At 46.4% G+C, this 20,057-nt stretch overlaps 2 long non-coding RNA genes and 1 other non-coding gene across 3 annotated transcripts in view; 1 reads left to right on the forward strand and 2 right to left on the reverse strand.

The window, feature by feature from the left end:
• The window catches only part of LOC117071521, a 67,760-nt gene extending 48,853 nt beyond the window's left edge, over positions 1–18,907 (reverse strand). Inside the window, exon 1 of the long non-coding RNA XR_004432335.1 lies at positions 18,706–18,907. This is a non-coding gene — a long non-coding RNA (uncharacterized LOC117071521). The remainder of the gene's footprint in view (positions 1–18,705) is intronic.
• Positions 4,819–4,921, reverse strand: LOC117071672. The gene has a single exon (XR_004432434.1). It is a non-coding gene; the product is annotated as a U6 spliceosomal RNA (small nuclear RNA).
• Positions 11,527–16,182, forward strand: LOC117071522. The gene is made up of 3 exons (XR_004432336.1): positions 11,527–11,643; positions 11,799–12,005; positions 15,635–16,182. It is a non-coding gene; the product is annotated as an uncharacterized LOC117071522 (long non-coding RNA).
• Positions 18,908–20,057: the final 1,150 nt, after the last annotated feature.

The raw sequence follows: 20,057 nt of genomic DNA on the forward strand, positions 1-20,057 counted from the left end.
ACTTTTTCTGAGGAGGAGTCCTTAGGGAAGCCCAATGTCAAGAGGAGACGAAAACAAGGACACTAGAGGAATTTAAAGACTCTGGATCACACAGCTAGATTAAAGATTAAACACAACCCATCTCCACACTAACAACTTCTTTACCTCAGTTCCTATTACCCAATACAACAAATTCAGCTTTCAACAGAAAATTACAAGGCATACCAAAAGGCAAGAAAAAAAAATACAATCTTAGGAGGCAAATCAATCATCAGAACCAGACTCGGATATGACACAAGTGTCGGATATCAGACAGATAATTTAAAATAATTATGATTAATATGCAACATCCCTAGTGAATAAAGTAGGCAATATACAAGAACACATGAATAATGTAAGCAGAGTTGAAATTCTAAGTATCAAAAATAAAATCCTAGAAGTTAAGAACACTATAACAGAAATGAAGAATGCCTCTGATGGGGTCATCAACAGAGTAAACATGGTCAAAGAGTCAAGGGCCTTGAATATCAGTCAGTAGAAGCTTCCTAAACTGAAATGCAAAGGGAAAGAAAAATAATAACAAAAACAGAACAGAGAATCTGGGAATTGTGAGACAATATCAAAAAGTATAGTATATGCATAACTGAAATGCAGGACAAGAAAGAGAAAATGGAGCAGAAGTATTTGAGCTAATAATGGCTACTATTTTCCAAATTGCAGATCCAGGAAGCTTAGAAAACACCAAGCAGAATAAATATACAAACCAACAAACACAAAACAAAAAACACCTAGGTACATCATATTTGAACTACAGAAAAAACTGAAAGTAGAACTACCATTTGATTCAGAAATCCCATTACTGGGTAGGATATACATTCCATATATTCCATGGGAGATGTGTGTGTGTGTGTGTGTGTGTGTGTGTGTGTGTAATGGAATACTACTCAGCCATAAAAAAGAACAAAATAATGGCATTCACAGTAACCTGGATGGAATTGGAGACCATTATTCTAAGTGAAGTAACTCAGGAATGGAAAACCAAACATCATATGTTCTCGCTTACAAGTTAAAACTAAGCTATGAAGATGCAAAGGCATAAGAATGATATAATGAACTTTGGGGACTCAGGGGGAAGGGTGGGAGGGGGTAAGAGATAAAAGACTACACTTTGGGTACAATGTACACTGCTTGAGTGATGAGTGCACCAAAATCTCAAAATTGAGATTTTGGTTACTTGTCATGTAACCAAAAACCACCTGTTCCCCAAAAACTACTGAAATAAAATAAAGTTTTATAAAAAAGTACTGCTACCTGTCTCTCTCCAAACCATGCCCCTCAAAAAATAAATAAATAAACCACAGAAAAATAAAGACAAAGAAAAAATATTAAAAGAAGCTGGAGAAGGATAGATGTAGGAAATACCAAACTCATAGAAGAACAAAGTTAAGAGTTACAGCTGACTTTTTGACATAAAACTATGCATAGAGGAGGAGAAACATTTAAAGCGAATGAATGAGGCTGGGCATGGTGGTTCACGCCTGTAATCCCAGCACTTCGGGAGGCTGAGAGGGGTGGATCAAGCGGTCAGGAGATCGAGACCATCCCGGCTAACATGGGGAAACCCTGTCTCTACTAAAAACATACAAAAAATTAGCCAGGCGTGGTGGCTTGCACCTGTAGTCCCAGCTACTTGGAAGGCTGAGGCAGGAGAATCGCTTGAACCCGGGAGGCGAAAGTTGCAGTGAGTCAAGATCGTGCCACTGTACTCCAGCCTGGGTGATAGAGTAAGACTCCATCTCAAAAAAAAAAAAAAAAAAAAAAAAGCAGAAGAAATTATTCAGGCAGAAGGAAGATGATAACAGTCAGAAACTTAGATTTATGTAAAGAAAGTAAAAGTGGCCAGGCACGGTGGCTGAGGCAGGAGAATCGTTTGAACCTGGGAGGCAGAGGTTGCAGTGAGATAACGCCACTGCATTCCTTCCTGAGCAACATAGTGGTACTCTGTCTCAAAAAATAAAAATAAAACATTAGTGAAGATTGGACTGGAACGTTTATAGATTGGATGACTCAATATTGGTAAAATGTCAGTTCTTCCCAACTTGATACAGATTCCCAATCAAAAGCTCAGCAAGCTATTTTGTAGGTATCAACAAACTGACTCATATCTATATAAAGGCAAAGAACCTAGAATAGCCAGCACAATACTGAAGAACAACAAAGGACTCACATTACCCAATTTAAGACTTACTATAAGACTATAACAATCGAGATTGCTGAAATTGGTGAGAGAATAGAAATATAGATCCATGGAACAGAAGAGAACACAAATAATAGACCAACTGTATTCAACTGATTTTTTACAAAGGCACAAAGGCAATTCAATGAAGAGAGAATTGTCTTTCCAACAAAAAGGGCTGGATCAAAGAGATATTCATATGAAAAAAAAATGAACCTAGCCACAGACCTTACACCTTACACAAAAATGTACTCAAAATGAATCACAAATCTAAATGTAAAATGTAAAACTATGAAACTTTTAGAAGAAAACCAGAGAAAATATGCATGACCTTAGGTTTAGTGATGAGTTTTAAGATACACCAAAAGCACAATTCATGAAAGATAAAATTCACATGTGGGTATAGCGGGTTGAATGGTGGCCCTCAAAAAGGTAAGTCCAGGCCAGGTGCGGTGGCTCATGCCTGTAATCCCAGCACTTTGGGAGGCCAAGGCGGGCAGATCGCTGGAGGCCAGGGGTTCAAGACCATCCAGGCCAACATGATGAAACCCTGTCTCTACTAAAAATACAAAAATTAGCCAGGCATAGTGGCACATGCCTGTAATCCCAGCTATTCTGGAGGCTGAGGCATGAGAATCACCTGAACCCAGAGGCAGAGGTTACAGTGAGCTGAGATGGCACCACTGCACTCCAGCATGGGCAACAGAGTGAGACATTGTCTCAAAAAAGAAGGAAGTCCACATCCAAATTCCTGGAATCTGTCAGTGTGATCTTATTTGGAAAAAAGGGTCTTTGTAGAAGGTTGAGTTAAAGACCTTGAGATGAGATCATCCTGAATTACCCGGGTGGGCCATAAATCCAATGCAAGTATCCTTAGAAGAGAGATACAGGGTGATTTGACAGAGAGAAGAGAAGAAGGTGTGTGACCACAGAGGCAGAGACAGGAGTGATGTAACCGCTAGCCAAGGGGAGCCTCAATATGATGTAATGAAAATAGCACTGCACCTCTGTGGTCTCCCTTTCACAAACCCATAATCCCAGTCTAACCATGAAAGAATCATCAGATAAATCCCAGCTGAGAAACATTCTACAAAACACCTGACCAGTACTCCTCAAAACTGTCAAGATCATCAAAAAATAAGGAAAGCCTGAGGAACTGTCCCAGCAGAGGTGCCTCAGGAGTAAATGTAGTGTCTCCTAGATGAGATCCTAAAACAGAACAAGGACGTCAGGTTAAAACGAAGGAAATAAGGCCAGGCATCCTGGCTCAACACCTGTAATCCCAGTACTGTGGGAGGCCGAGGCAGGCAGGGGATCTCCTGAGCCCAGGAGTTCTAGGCTAGCCTGGCCAACATGGCAAAACCCCATCTCTACCAAAAAATAAAATAAAATAAAATAACCATTCGTGGTGGCTCAAACCTGCAGTCCCATCTATTCGGGAGGCTGAGGTGGGGGAGATCACCTGAGTCCGGGGAGGTGGAGGCTGCAGTGAGCCATGACTGTGCCACTGAACTCCAGCCTGGGTGGAAAAAGTGAGACCCTGTCTCAGAAAACAATGACAGCAACAACAAGAAAACTAAGGAAATCTGAAAAAGTACAGACAAGTTACTAATAATATATCGATATTGGTTCATCAATTGTGACACATGTACCCTACTATATGTTAATAGGCAGAAGTGAGAAGAGGCATCTAGGAACTCCCTGCAGTATCTTTACAACATCTCTGGAATTCCAATTTTATTCTAAAATATAAAGTTTATTTAAAAGTAAAAAAAAAAGAAGAAGAAGAAACTGTGTTATTTATGACCTTAAAAAATTAAAAGTAACATCCCCCCTGAAAAATAAACCCCTAACACTTTCCAAACATGACATACACAAATGATCAACACATAAAGGAAATTGGAAGAAACCTGTGTTGTTTGCCCTGGAGTGGATGCCTGTGGGGGAAGGGACTAGGATTAGACCTAGAGGAAGGCGAAAGACACAACCACGATAATCTCAAAAGAGGATTCAAGTCCAGATGGGTGGTGACAGCAAGCCATCAAATGGGGGACATCAGTCCCCCTAGTCCGTGCACCTGAAATCCTTAAACAAAGGGAGGGAAAGGAAGAGAGAGGTCCTGCCAAAGGTGGCCAGTGATCTCTGCAGCCACAGGAAAGGCAAATGCCTGTCTGGAGAACATTCCTTGAGGTTGTGGGGGAGAAAATGGCCTGATCGCTGGCTTCTGCTCTCAGCAGAAGCTGCCAAGCACAGGACTCAGGCACGTGGCTCAGAGACAATACTTTTTTTTTTTTTTTTTCAAGATGGGAGTCTTGCTCTGTCATCCAGGCTGGAGTGCAGTGCTACGATTTTGGCTTATTGCAACCTCGGCCTCCCAGATTCAAACACTTCTCCTGCCTCAGCCTCTGGAGTAGCTGGGATTACAGGCATGCCCACACCTGGCTAACTTTTGTATTTTTAGTAGAGATGGGGTTTCACCGTGTTGGCCAGTCTGGTCTCAAACTCCTGAGCTCATGATCCACCTGCCTTGGCCTCCCAAAGTGCTGGGATTACAGGCTTAAGCCACCACGCATGGCCAAGATATTTTTTTAAGAACATTTAAAAAATATATGGAATACTTCACGAATTTGTGTGTCATCCTTGCATAGGACCACGCTAAGCTTCTCTGTATTATTCCAAGTTTGGTATATGTGCTGCCAAAGTGACAATTTTGTGCCTGCTGCTGCCACCTCCACCATCTGACCCCAGGCAACCTTATCTAACCTCCTACATCTCAGCTTCCTCATCTATAAAATGGGCAAATGGGGATAATAATGACTTCTGAGGGTTAAAAGAGGTAAATGCATAAAAAACACTTTCCTATGTCTGACACATAACGTCTTGATAAATGGTCACTATTATTATTTTAAATGATTTTTCGAATCCATTTTCCCCTTAGGCCAGATTTGCAATTATTTCCAGCAGGAAACAGTTTCATTGTCTGCCCTGCCCATAACTCTCTTCTCAGAACTTGCTTCTCCAAAGGGCAAGCTGTAAGACCCTTCCCTGTCCCCACTACCTGGCCTGTCCCAGCCACCCTGATGGGACAGGAAGTCCGACTCAAGTGAGCTGATCAGGTTAAGTTCTCTCAATAGTTTAACCTAAGAGGCCACCGATTTTAGTGAATTGGTAAGAAATAATGCACTGGACTTACATGGTCTCAAGGAGTCATGGTCTGACCCAGTTGACACCCCGTGGAGTCAAAGTCACCCAGAAGTTAGGCGAGCAGAAACAACATGTGATCTGGTTTGCAGAGGTGGGTGGAGCTCAGAGAGGCAGAGAAGACGAGGACAGTTCGAGGGAGGCCTACCTGCGCTTCCTCAATTAACTCCATCAGATTCCCTAATCCCTTTCAAGAAAACTCCTTCTCATTTGCATTTTTGAATGGGTTTCTATTTATTACAACCAAAATAGCCCTGACTGAAATTTACAGGCACATCTTACCCACCAGATTGGGACACCATCTGCAGTCCTAGCACCTAGTGTGGTTCTAGATCAATAGCTGATTGTTAAGAGATAAGGAAGGAAGGAAGGAAGGAGGAAGGAAGGAAGGAAGGAAGGAAGGAAGGAAGGAAGGAAGGAAGACAGTCAGGCCTGTCCAGACCCTCACCCTTTGCCAGTGTCCCTGCATTCAGCCTCAGCCACTTCCCCTGGCCCCTGGTGGTCTTTTGGTTGGAAGAACCCTCCCCTACAGCAGGTGCCCAGGATCCCAAAAGGCCGGAGGAAAAGGAGTCAGTTGAGTCACAGAGCCTGGAGTTCCCAACACACAGGGATGTCGAGAGAGAAACCACTGATGGCCAAAACGTCATCACAGAAGACACAGTTAATCCAGGGAGGCTGTCTGTTTCCAGGGCACAGGAAAGGGCACCTGCTTAGTCGATGTGCCGAGCAATGTGCTGTGGACGCCTTACACAAGGTATCCTGTGCAGGTCCTCAGCCTGCTGGCCCCAGCCACTTCCCCTGCCAACCGAGCTTCCCAGCTTCCTGCTGGGTGGGTCCAGCCAATGGAGGCAGCAGTGGGAGATTGGAGGGTGAGGGACAGGGGGAAGCTGGGCTATTTCTCCTCCTCCTCCCTCTTCCTCAGATAGCACCCCGGCAAGAGCTGTGTGTGGCCACTGGACCAGCCCCCTGGGGGTCCAGCCCCAATCTGGCAACCTGAACCCTGGGCTTCAGTAACATCACCTCCTCCCTGCAGCTCCCAGCTCGCAGTTGTGTTCCTGCTGGTCTCTGGATTGCTTCACCCTCCCCCACTTGGCCTCCAAGCTCTGCCATCACTCATGTAACCAATTCCCTGTATTAAAGTAGCTTTGTTCGAAATTCTCCAGGGGTTTCCATTCCCTAGCCAAACCCGTGTGGTTCGTATTATTTCTGGGCTGCAATGAGAAAACAAAACTGCAAGGAGAAGTAACTTGCCTCTGGTTATACTGCTAGTAAGTGGCAAAGCTGCATTTGAAGCCAGCTCTGTCTGACTTGAAGGCCACGTTTCATCTGCACACCCCCTTCCATTGCCCTTGGGCAGCCATCCACCCTCTAGGGGAGCTGGCCTCAGTTCCACCTGTACCGGTGCTGTCTTAGGAAGGTCTCCTAGCCCTCCCAGGCGATTTGGCAGCTGTAGCCAGGCACGTTAAGCTCAGACACGTGGCCCCAGTCCGAAGCTCTGTTCCTAATGTTGGAAAATGTTTGCCTTGTTTCTTTCCTGCAGACTGTGAGAACAGGCTGTTCCAATGAGACTTGAAAAGCTGCCTTCGGTGGACTTTCCTTTCCCCTCAAAGAATGTCAGTCCTGAGGGTCTGTAATCTTGGCACTCCCAAAGTAAGAGGTGAGTTATTTTTCCCAGTGTGCTTCCCACTCCTGCCTCTGTCCCACAGGAGACTGGAGGTTCTTCTGTTTGAGAAAATGTTAAATGATCTAGATCTTTAATAGTGTCTGCTGACCACAGCATCACCTGAGAGCTTGTTGAAAATACAGGACTCCACTCGGGGCCTGCAGAGTCATGGTGTGTTGTTTTGGGGGCCTTGGGGTTTTTTTTTTTGGAGACAGGGTCTTGCTCTGTCACCCAGGCTGGAGTGCTGTGGTGCAATCGCAGCTCACTGCAGCCTCTACCTCCTAGGCTCAGGCAATCCTCCCACCTAAGCCTCCAGAGTAGCTGGGACTACAGGTGCGTGCCACCACATTTAGCTAATAGATCAGCCTGGTTATTAGCCATCGTTTCTGTAGAGACAGGGTCTCACTATGTTACCCAGCCTGGTTTCCAACTCCTGGGCTCAGACAATCCTCCAACCTCAGCCTCCCAAAGTGCTGGGATTATAGGCATGAACCACCACTCCCAGCCAGGATGTGTATTTTAACAAGATCAAGATTCCCAAATGCTTCCTATGCATGCTAAAGTTGGAGAAGTGCTGCCCTTGACTATTTTATAGATGTCTACTGGGCACCTATTATATGTAATTTCATAAGAGTAACATATCTTCTGGGGGTGGTGTGGAATTAAATGAATCAATACATTAGAACAGTGCTGGATGCACATTTAGGCACACAATAAATGCAGGATGTTTTAGTATGATTATCATTATTTTTATAAACATTTGCTTGGGCCTGAAATCAAGCACTAGGAGGCTTTAAGATTAATAGAGCCAGCTGAGTGCAGTGGCTCATGCCTGTAATCCCAGCACTGTGGGAGGCCGAGGCAGATGGATCACAAGGTCAGGAAGTCAAAACCATCCCGGCTAACATGGTAAAATCCTGTCTCTGCTAAAAACACAAAAAAATTAGCCGGGAGTGGTGGTGGGCGCCTGTAGTCGCAGCTGCTTGGGAGGCTGAGGCAGGAGAATGGGGTGAACCCGGGAGGCGGAGCTTGCAGTGAGCCAAGATCGAGCCACTGCACTCCAGCCTGGGCAACAGAGCAAGACTCCATCTCAAAAAAAAAAAAGAATAAAAAAAGATTAATAGAGCCCTGCCTCAAGGAGCTCCCAGGCTGTGGAGAGATGTGCATAGAAACAAATAATTCTGATCAAATATAACCTGTGTTCACTTTGGGAGGTCAAGGTGGGAGGACTGCTTGAGCCCAGGAGTTCAAGACCAGCCTGGGCAACATAGTGAGACCCCATCTCTCCAAAAATAAAAACAATTAGCTGGGTATGGTGGTATCTGCCTGTAGTCCCAGCTAGTCAGGAGGGTGGGGTAGGAGGATCACTTGAGCCTGGGAGGTTGAGGCTGCTGTGAGCTATGATTGAACCACTGCACTCCAGCCTGGGCAAAGGAGCAAGACTTTGTCTCAAAAATGTGTGTGATTGTGTGTGTGTGTGTGTGTATGTTTAGCCTGTGCTATAAAAGTTACACACCAACCTATAGGACCTGAGGTTTAGAAAGTACTCTGTGATTTACAAACAAGAATTCACATATGATATCATGTGAGCATAACATAATGTGGCTTTAAAAAGTACATAACATTATTGCCTCTATAGAAATGAAATTCAGAGGAGCAATGCCCAAGCTCACACAGCAACTTGAATTCAAATCTTATAACTCCAAATCCAGTGCTCTGCCTCCTGTCCCCAACACAGCCTCTCCAAGAAAGAAGGTATAGAGTATCTGAGAAAGTTCAAGGTGGAAGGAAAACTGGAACCAAGGACTAATGTCTGAGATGACATTGGGGTGTGCTCCTTGCTTGGTATTTGTCACTGGAGAAGGACAGTGATCAGGGTTGACACTGAAGTCGTTTTCTCTCAGAAATTACATACGAGTGGAAACAAAGCCAGACAATCCATGGGGGTCCAGGATTATCCTTTTGGGTTTGGTTTGTTTGCTTGGGTTTGGGGGTTTTCTGGTACGTCCAAGTACCCCACTGTCCAGCCAATGTTCACTTTCTGGAAAGCTGGTCTCAGGCTCCTTTTCTAACCTCAGCTGAAAAAGTTGTGTCCCCCAGTGACTCTTCACCACCCTCAGATCAAGATCAGCACACGGAGCCTTTTCAGCAGACTCTCCCAGTGCTGGGTGAACAGCAGCAGTTCTCAAAGCAGGGTCCCCAGCCGGGCCGCTGCAGCCTCAGCTAGGAAATTGTTAGAAATAATGCCCCAACTCTGCCAAGACCTACTGAGGTGCAAACTCTAGGGTGAGACCCCCAGCATGAGGTGCTTTAACAAGTCTTCTCTGCCATTCTTGGAGCTTTTGTAGGTGGATACAAGCGAAAGTTAGCATGTATGTGAGTCACTTTAGCGTTTGAAAGCATTAACTATGGAGCTAGAATCAGGATTCAGCTGCCCACCAGGTAGGTGACCTTGGGCAAACTCAATGATTTGGGGTTTGAGAAGCACTGGTAGGGCTGTCCTCTAGAGCTTTCTGCAACGATGGAAATGTTGTATATCTGCCGGGTCCAGTATCACAGCCCCTGGTCTCAGAGGGCTGCCAAGCACTCGCGTGTGGCTAGTATGGCTACAGAACAATTTCAAAATTTATTTACTTTTGATTAATTTAAATTTAAATAGCCACACATGACTACTGGCTACGTCATTGGACAGAGCAGGTCTAGAGGACACTCTCCCTCACCCCCAGATCACATATCAGAAACAGCACATGAATCTCCAGCAAGGTGGGAAGGTGGCAGTCCGGAGAAGTATGGACAAAAGACATCAGGAAGGAGGCACTTCACTGCCAGGCCTGAGAAAAAAACCAGATCCCACTGAGGCTCAGCAGAGACTGCGGCAGGAGTGACACTCCCTAGAGACCCTCGGTCCACTTGTCCCGGAAGGTGGCTCATGAAGCCTTAGCCTCATCTCAAGGAGAGGTGCCAAAGTGGACATGTGGGGACAGACAGGTCAGAGCTGGGCAGTAGGCAGGTAGGTCACAAGCTAAAGATTCAAACAGACCAGAGAAAAGTATCTTTCGAGAATGCAGCAAAAGAAAATAAGCATAAACTAAAGCAGGACAGATCTTGGTCTGACACAAGGAGGAATGGCCTGATAGGGTGGCTGAGACCAATCTTGCTGCAGGATGCTCCAGAGCTTCTGTCCCTGTAGAGGAAGTGTGGGGTCAATGGAAGGGCTTGTGCATCCTAATTCCTGTTTCATTTACTAGCTGGGTGACTGTGAAAAATGGATTGACCTCCCTGGGCCGAGGTTCCTTTGTTTGCCATAGAGGAAGCAAGAAGCAGAAGATCATGGGGTGGGGACAGAATGGCAAGGCGGTTAAGAGCTTGGGCTTCTGGAGGCAGCCAGATGTGGGCTTGAAACTCAATGTGGCCTCAGCCAAGGGACTCATGTAAGTCACTTGACATTTCTGTGGTTTCATTTTCTCATCTGTAAAACAAGTCGGCTATTAACAGAGGAGTCATAGAGACTAGATGGATTGCAGGACATATAACATGATGCTGGGCATATAACATGATGCTGGGCGCCCAGTAGGAGCGCAGTAATTACAGAGCTCACTAAGTGTGCCAAGGCCTTTACATGGACTCACGTATTCTTTACAACATGCCAAGGAAGCAGTCCTACTGTTATGCCCATTTTTCAGATGACAAAACTGAGGAACCAAAAGGTTATGTAACTTGCCCAAGGTCACCTACCTGGTGAGTGGTTGAGCCCTGAGTCCAGCTCTATACTTGATGCTTTCAAATGCTGAAGTGCCTCCCATTCATGCTAACTTTTGTTTGTGTCCCCCCACAAAACAAGCAGGAATAGTAGAGAGGGCAATTTATTGTCACCTCGCGTTGCGACCTTGAGCCCTTGCTCCTGCCCCACCCCAATATTCCCCTCTGTGCAATAAAAGGAATAGACTAGTTGGACCTCAGTGCACTGGGAGCCATGACAGTCTTCGGGAAGAAGTGAGGCAACTCTTTGTAGGGAGCAATTTCAATCCACTTCACCTCCCAGGCAGAGGGAGGCTGGCTCAGAAGTCCCTGGAGGCTCTTTCCAAGTTGACGGCCATATCAAGGCATGACCCCATTCTAAGGACTCAGCGGAGGTCTTTGGAAAACATCAAGAATGAGGCAGAACCTAATATTCCAGTCCAAGCTTGGCAGGTTGAGCCTAATTAGGCAAGCCCTGTCCCTCTCTGGGCCTCCCTATGCAGACACTCAGGCCACCTCCTCATAGTCAGTGCTGCTGTGCCTGACCTCCTTGCTGATATGGCTGGAGGTTCACCCTCCCAGCCCCAGGAGATAGAGAAGGACTAGACCGAGTCAGCCATGGTAACCCCGCCCCTCTGTCAGTGATTGGCTGAGACCTGAGTACAGGATTTTATCCTGGCCAATGAGGGGAAGACACCACTGGGATGCTGAGAAAGGCTTTCTTCCCTTGATACCATAGCCCCACAGGAGAGCCTGCGTTCCGTGAAGACACTTGGATGCCTGGAACTGCTGCAGCCACATTATGACCATGAGGAGCTGGGACTGGGTGTGGTGGAGTTCCTGAGTTAACCAGCCCTGCAGCCAGCAGGACTACTTTTCAAAGAGATCAACTCCTTGCTGTTTAAGTCACTTTGAATTCATTATTCTCTTTCTTGCAGCCAAATGCATTCTAAATTGTATTTACTTTTCTCATTTGTTCAGTGAGGATAATACCACCAGGATCTTGTGTGGATAAAACGAGATGAAAGATTTGTAGATGCTAAAGCATCCATGACAGTGCCTTATTACTGCAGCAGCCTGAAAACTGACAGCTTTAAAGATGAGGAAGTGTTGTGGGGAAGCTATCAGTCCCACTGTAAACCACTGATAGATGACTCAACTCAATACTCAAGGGGCTTTTCTACTGGAGTAAGAAGCTCCCACAATTGTGTGAACTTTCCTTTTTGTTTTGTTTAGTTTTTTTTTTTCTTTTGAGACAGAGTCTCACTCTGTCACCCAGGCTGGAGTGCAGTGGGGTGATCTTGGCTCACTGCAACCTCTGCTTTCTGGGTTCAAGCGATTCTCATGCCTCAACCTCCCAGTAGCTGGGATTACAAGCACGTGCCACCACACCCGGCTAATTTTTTTTTTTTTTTTTTTTTGTATTTTTAGTAAAGACAGGGTTTCGCCATGTTAACCATACTAGTCTTGAACTCCTGACCTCAGGTGATCTACCCTCCTTGGCCTCCCAAAGTGCTGGGATTACAGGTGTGAGCCACCGCACCTGGCCTGAACTTTCCTTATTGCTTTATTTGTTATACTTGTATCTAGCAACTCAGAAAACCAATTTTTCTCAATTATTAATTTGATTAATTAAATGTTATCTTTTGTGTGTGTGTGAGACACAGTCTCACTCCTGTCACACAGGTTGGAGTGCAGTGGCATGATCACAGCTCACTGCAGCCTCAACCTCCCAGGTCAGGTGATACTCCCACCTCAGCCTCCTGAGTGCCTGGGACTACAGGCATGTGCCACCATGACTGGCTAATTTTTTGTAGTTTTAGTAGAGACAGGGTCTCCCTAGTTGTCAGGCTGGTCTCAAACTCCTGGGCTCAAGGGATCTTCCCCCTCAGCCTCCTAAAGTGCAGTGATTACAGGCATGAGCCACAATGCCTGGCATAAATATTCTAAACAATTTAAAATGCAATTACAGACAGTGCATTTGATTTGTTTTGAATACTTCCATGCCTCAAACAGCAGACAAAACATTCAGAAACATCATGGCTACACATAAACTCATGCTTATGCTCACTCTAAAGTATCCACACCATAGCCATAATCCATTATTCTGCACTTGATATATTGCCTTCCCAGGATTCTTGCTACACTTACTATTTATTATAATTATTTATTACATTCTCAGTCTTTGCTTGCTTTGCATGACCTTGACAGCTTGGAGGAGGACTGCTGGGCTCCCCCAGAGGCAGACACTGAGACAATGTAATAAATAATATACATTAATGTACATTATTTATTACATTATTTTTATATCATCCTAGGGTTTTAGTAACACTTTTAGTCCTCCCAGGGTGCAAGGAGGGTAGAGAGGGTCATTAGTCTTACCAGACCCAAAGACAGAGGACACTTTCTCAGACAAGCTGAGGACCTAGAATTAGGTTATTAGCCAATTGATTATTGACTAGGGCTTGGAGCCTGAATGCAAAACATAAGGTGATTCATGACCCAGGTGCCAATCAACAGTGGACTGGATTTTTTCAAATATGGTACATACACACCATGGAATACTATGCAGCCATAAAAAAGAATGAAATCACGTCCTCTGAAGCCATGTGAATACAGCTGGAGGCCATTATCCTAAGCAAATTAACACAGAAACAGAAAACCAAGTGCCACGTGTTCTCACTTATAAGCGGAAGCTAAACATTGGGTATAAACGGACACAAAGATGGGGGTTCCAAAAAGGGAGAGGAAGGGTGGGAGTTGGGGGAGCAAGAGCTGAAAAACCACCTATGGGGTATGATGTTCGCTACCTGGGCAATGCGATGATCAGCAGCCCAAACCTCGGCATCACGTGATATACCCATGTAACAAACCTGTGCATGGACCCCCCAAACCTAAACTTAAACAAAAACGTTGGGTGATTCAAACACAAGTCCTGGGTCTCCAGGCTGGGTCACTTCTCATAAAAGTTTTTCCTGTGATGGCTTGGGAATTTTAAGCATCCGTCTTTTTTTGTGCAATTTTTTTTAAGTTTTAGAATTCTGTGTCTTTCCCGATAGGATGTAAACAGAAGGACACTTTGCTGCAAGGTCTTCTTCCCCCAGATTCATCCCTCTAGTCTAAGGAAAACATCAGACAGTCCTACACGGAGGGACATTCTACAGAATATCTGAGCAGTCCTCCTCCAAGCCGTCAAGGTCACGCAAAGCAAGGAAAGACTAAGAAACCATCACAGACCGGAAGAGACTAAGGAGGCATACTGATTAAATACAACGTGGTATGCAGGATAGCATTCTGGAAGAGGAAAACGACGTTCGTAGACAAAGCTGATAAAACCTGAATAACATCTGGAGTTTAATTCATATTTAACATAAGAGAAGGTTAATCTCTCAGTTTTGGCAGATATACCAAAGTAATGTAAGAAGTCAACATTAAAAGAAACAGGGAGAGGGGTGTACTAGAACTCTGTTATCTTTGCAATTTTTCTTTAAATCTAAAATTATTCCAAATGGAGTTTATTTTTTTCAATGGTTTCTTAGGCTAGGCGCCCCCAAAAGCAGACACTGAGGCAAGGATATAAGTGGAAGTCGTTCCTTTGAGAGGTGACTCTAGGATTCACCGGGTAGGGAGTGGGGATGTGAGACAGGAAAGGGAGGAATCGCCAGAGGGTGGACTGGCAAGCAGATGACCGCTGTGGGTAACGGGGGCTCAGGCCTGCATGGAAATATAGGAAATGACATCTCCGAGTTATCCCAAGGAGAGACAAAGGTGTTGGAATATTATCTGCCATTCCCATGAGATATTGGGTGAAGGCTGCTCTGGGACTAGACACCTCCCACCTACCCAACATGGGCCAAGCAAGCTCCAGGGGCCAGCGACAGCCGCAGGTGAAGCTGCAGGGCTTGCAGTTGGAAGCTGTCCAGCAACAGACTAGGAGGATGATGTGGGCCAAGGAGAGATGGACGGGACATGACAGTACCACCGCTCTCCACGTCATTCCCTGAACTGAGCCCGCCTGCTAATGCCTCTTGGCTGATAGCGTTGAACCCATTATCCTATCATTTTGATAGATTGGCCTGGTCCAACAGTATTATTTAATATTTCCATATTCTTTATTAGCATTTCATGATAATTAATATAAGATTATGTAAAAATGCCATCTCCTCCTGGAGGAAGGATCAAATCTGCAAAGCGAGCTCTCCTCCTCAGGACTTTGGCTGATTTGTCCCTGGGAGGGTCCTGTGGAAGCCTCTTGCTGCTTGTTTTTTGCGTGCTTGCCTGTGAGGTTCAGCTTGAGGTCCCTCTCTGCCTGGATTTTATGTTGGACCCCTTCCCCCCCGCCCTACCCCGTGCTCACTGACCCTTCCTGCCCCTTGCTATTGTGTGTATTCATTCTGGGGTTTTTTGGTTTACTCACAGTCCCTGACGTTTATTCTTTCCCGCTTAAGCAGGAAGAAACGATGACATCTTCTATCAGATACTAAACAGGAAGATAGAGGTCATTTCAGTAATTTACGCGGAGGGCATGTATCAAAGGGAGTTGGTTACATAGCTGAGAAACCAAACAGGGGACAGTGAAGCTGCCCAGATTTTAGCAACAGCAGGAAGCCTCTAGCAGCCTCGGAAGGCGTGCTACTGCAGCCCCTGTGCCGGGGTCCCCCAGAATAAGCTGATGCGATAGTGGCTCCCACAGGACAGCAGCCATAGCTATGGAGCGGATGCCAGGAGAGAATGCAGCCAGGTCCCCGGGACTCCGCTGGGGATGGAGCCAGCAGATAGAGAGACTCAGCCTGGCTTTTCCTTTCCTTCCCCCGCAGCCTCCCTCCCACTTGGCCACGCCCAGCCAGAAGCCTGAGAACTGCAGCGTGAAGGGGCCAGAACCGCGGAGGTAAAAGGCCAGGGGTGAAGCTGAGGCTCGCGCACATCCCCGCTCATTATGAACTGTCGTGCGCTTTACAGGAGGGACCGCATTCTCATATCTATGAACGCTCCCTTACTTGTTAAACTAAAAAAATACATCCTCCTCGTCATTCTCCTCAAAGGATCCTTTTATACAACGGTACATTTTTCTCGTTTGCAGATTGTCATGAGCTCAGGGTCTTTCATGTGTTTGCTCTAATGAGTCACATTATTAGATGGTCAAATTGTCAGACTTGTCGTGTGAACACCTTTAGGATGGCCCTGGTATCCTTGAAAGCATTCTTCCCTTCTGGCAACTGTAAAGATGATCCAGAACTGTAAAGATGATCCAGAACTGATTTCCTCCTGCCCCAATACAGGAAATTCGTGGAGTCCTGATTCCATTAATAAAGAACAAGTGTTAAAGATCAAAATCCGGGCTGGGTGCAGTGGCTCACGCCTATAATCCCAGGACTTTGGGAGGCCGAGATGGGCAGGTCACCTGAGGTCAGGAGTTTGAGACAAGCCTGGCCAACATGATGAAACTCTGTCTCTACTAAAAATACAAAAATTAGCCGGGTGTGGGGGTGGGCGCCTGCAATCCCAGCTACTGGGGAGGCTGAGCCAGGAGAATTGCTTGAACCGGGGGGCGGAGGTTTCAGTGAGCCGAGATCATGTCACTGCACTCCAGCCTGGGCATCAAGAGCAAGACTCCATCTCAAAAAAAAAAAAAAAAAAAAAAATAGCCGGCTGCAATGGGCCTTACTCTTCGTAGTGACAAAGCTGGAAACATTTCTTTTTGAGATTATGAATTATATAGATAGTTTGAATTCAGCATAATGCCTCGCTGAACCTCACTTTAAAAAAAAATAGGTTATCATTTCCATGATCAAGACTTTTGGTTCCCCAACAGGACCAAGGTGTCTTGAGGAAGAATCAAGGGTAGTATCAGCTTCAGGGAGTACAAAAGCACAGGCAGAGTCCTCTGCAAAGTGATGCAGATGAAACCCCAGGAATGAATGACACACTCATTACCTGCCAGGCACCGCTCTGAGCACTTCATCTGCATTATGTTACTTAATCATCACGGCCCCCTGCCAGGAGGATCATTATGCCTGCTTTACAGAAAAGACTTACAGGTTAAAGTGCCTAAGGTCCTGCAGCCTCCAAACCTGGCCAATTCACCTGCAGACCCCATGCTCTGAACTGCCGCACCACATGGCCAGGTGAGGGCCGTCCTGGTCCCCAAATGAGCTGCCTACGCACACACTGCCAAGCCTTTGCCCACACTGTTGGCTCTCCCCTGCTGTACTTGGAACACCTACTTGACCTTCAAATTCCAGCCTGAGTCCTCCGCCTCCTCTGTGCTCCTGACTCCTTGTGCATCTCAACACACATTAGAGCTGTGTGTGTGTGTGTGTGTGTGTGTCCCTCAGGGCACACATGCAAGGGCAGGTTCTGTGCTTCATTCATTTGCATCCACACTGCACAGTGCCTGACACATAGCAGGTGCCCAAGACATACTTGATGAAGGAAGAAAGAGGGAAACCTGGATTTCAGGTAGCTCAGGGAAATGCTTCCATCACCTGGCATGAGCTGAGGGATCCCTGCTCCTGCCCGTCATTTCCTATTTATTAAAAGGGACCTACCCCGTCCCCCGCTCCATGCAGCACCATAGATATTAGGTGGCTGCTTTTCTGAACATGAGAGTCTTTCCTGCTAAGGGAAACAATAGCCTGATTTGCTCCTGTCCTCAAGATTTCTGGTAACAATCTCAGGTCAGAGGAAAACTGGAGTGAGGTGGAAGACCAAGGACTTATAGTCTCCTTCAGGGGCTTGGGGGCTCGGGAGAAACCCCACAAACCCAGTAGGCTCTTGCTCGCTGGCTGGATGATGAGCATGCTCTCTCTCTCTCTCTTCTCTCTCTCTTTCTCTCTTTCTCTCTCTCTCTCTCTCTGTCCTACTCCCTCTTCCCCTCCACTTCTCTCTTTGTACCTCTTGCCCTCCTTCTTCTGTTCTCTCTCTCTCACACACATACACACACACACACACACAGCCTTGGTAACCAGTGGTTACTAAAAAAGCCCAAATTCAGCCACAGCCACACTCCATCAAATGAGAAATCCTCTGCTAATACACGGGCAAGACAAGTTTCTTCCAAAGCATCTCATATGTGTTGCTGTGCAGTCGCCAGTGAACGTGTGAGTCCAGTCGCCTGCACCACCGCCTTCCCGTGCGTGTGCCTCGCAGCGTTGTTCGTCAGGATTCCTCAGATGTAAAGTTGTGAACATTTGGGCAGTGCCAGGGCTGGCGTTGCAGAGCCTGCTTTAATGAATGCATAATTAACACCATGGGCTCCTGCCAATGGCCAGCACTTAAGTCCTTGAAAACAGTCTGTTCCCTGAAATAGGTTAAACGCCCCTCCACCGCCACTGCTACCTCGTTTACACCACTGACTCAGCCACAATGCCTATATATGTGAAGAAAAAAAATCCCCAAAGAAATTATTAGTGTTGGCATAGCAACAATATGCTAATTGTGTCTTTCCTAAAGCAGGCCCAGCAGGACCACCACCCGGGGTTGGTTCAGTTTCTGTGCACTTTAAAATAGAAGAAAACTGCATTCTTTTGGCTAGGTGCTGTATTGCAGAATCTCCCCACCATATAACCCAAGTTAATAAGGTTTAGGTGATTTTTAATGCCTCCATGCTAAAATAGAAAAAACAAAGCTAAGACTTGATCCATAAAACTGTCTTGATGTCAGGACATTGAACAGAAAAAAGATCATTGTCATCTGCCTTGGTCCTCCACCCCCGCCCCCCAGCTTGTCTGATGCATCTCTGAAGCCTAACTACTCAATGAAGGAGGGCTCCTGAATTTGGGGAGGCGAACAGCTTAGGACCGTTATTACACTTTGGGGTGCAAACGATAAAGATCCCAACTCAAATGAGCTAACTGGGAAAGAAGAGTGTTGGCTGCTTACAAGTTACAAGGACATCCAGACAGGGGCTTCAGGCTAGCGGAGTGCACGGTTCGAGGCTGTAACTAAGGGCTCAGCTGTTTTCCAGGTCTCTGTTCCTCCATCCTCAGTACTGATGCCAGAAGACTGGACCCCTGTGAGCACTGCTGGTAGCACCCCAGCAAATGAGGAGAGAGAAACAGGGACCGAGGGAGAGGGACAGAAACAGAGAGATAAGGAGAGCCAGAGAGAAGGGATCCGGCTTCTCATCCCTCCACAAAAGGAAGAACATTTTCCCAGAGACCTTCAGCAAACCACTTCCTGCATCGTATAGGCAGAATCGGGTCACACATGCCCATTCCAAAACTAGTCAGTAGCAAGGAAGGTGGGATTATTCTCCCAGGCACCGGAGCACTCCTTGAACTGAAGTTAATTGTTCAAACTAAAGTCCTACTGTCCCCTGTGCCAGGGGTGGACTGGGCAGTGGAGAGGTCACTGCTGTGTTCACCACATGAGCACATATGTTCTACCACTCTTGCTTCCAGCTAGTCATGCTCAAGCTTGGGCTCACTCACAAGGGAGCCCACAAAGCAGTGGGAGCTTCAGAGGATGGAGTCCAGTGATCCTCCTTTTGTGTGGGGAAGTGGCAAATCCACTCGTTAACATGGTTCTTTAATTCTCAGGGATGACGGGTGAGCCTCTCTGGGCAGGAGCACTGGGCTGTGCCCCTGGCAGTGGCAGGAGCTTCTTTCTTTTTTCTTTTCTTTCCTTCCCCGCTTCCTTTCCTTTCCCTCCTTCCCTCCCTCCCTCCCTCCCTCTTTCTTTCTTTCTTTCCTTCCTTCCTTCCTTCCTTCCTTCCTTCCTTCCTTCCTTCCTTTCTTTCTTTCTTTCTTTCTTTCTTCTTTCTTTCTTTCTCTCTCTCTCTCTCTCTTTCTTTCTCTCTCTCTCTCTCTCTTTCTTTCTCTTTCTATTCTGAGACGGAGTTGCACTCTTGTTGCCCAGGCTGGAGTGCAGTGCCATGATTTTGGCTCACTGCAACCTCCACCTCCCGGTTCAAGCAATTCTGCTGCCTCAGCCTCTTGAGTAGCCGGGATTACAGGCACTTGCCACCACGCCCAACTAATTTTTGTATTTTTAATAGAGACAGAGTTTCACCATGTTGGCTGGTCTTGAACTCCTGACCTCAGGGGATCCACCCACCTCGGCCTCCCAAAGTGCTGGGATTACAGGCGTGAGCCACTGCGCCAGGCCAGGAGCTGCTTTCTGAAGTCTGGGCCAAGCACATGAAGAGGAGCACCTCATGCCAACTGTTCAACCCTCTGACCTCTACCACCTTCCTGGCCAAGTCTTCAAGGGCTCTTTACGAGGAAATTGTGACCCAGA

Source organism: Trachypithecus francoisi, unplaced genomic scaffold (genome assembly GCF_009764315.1).
Source record: "Trachypithecus francoisi isolate TF-2019V2 unplaced genomic scaffold, Tfra_2.0 Lachesis_group3, whole genome shotgun sequence".
In the NCBI taxonomy this organism is placed as follows: domain Eukaryota; kingdom Metazoa; phylum Chordata; class Mammalia; order Primates; family Cercopithecidae; genus Trachypithecus; species Trachypithecus francoisi.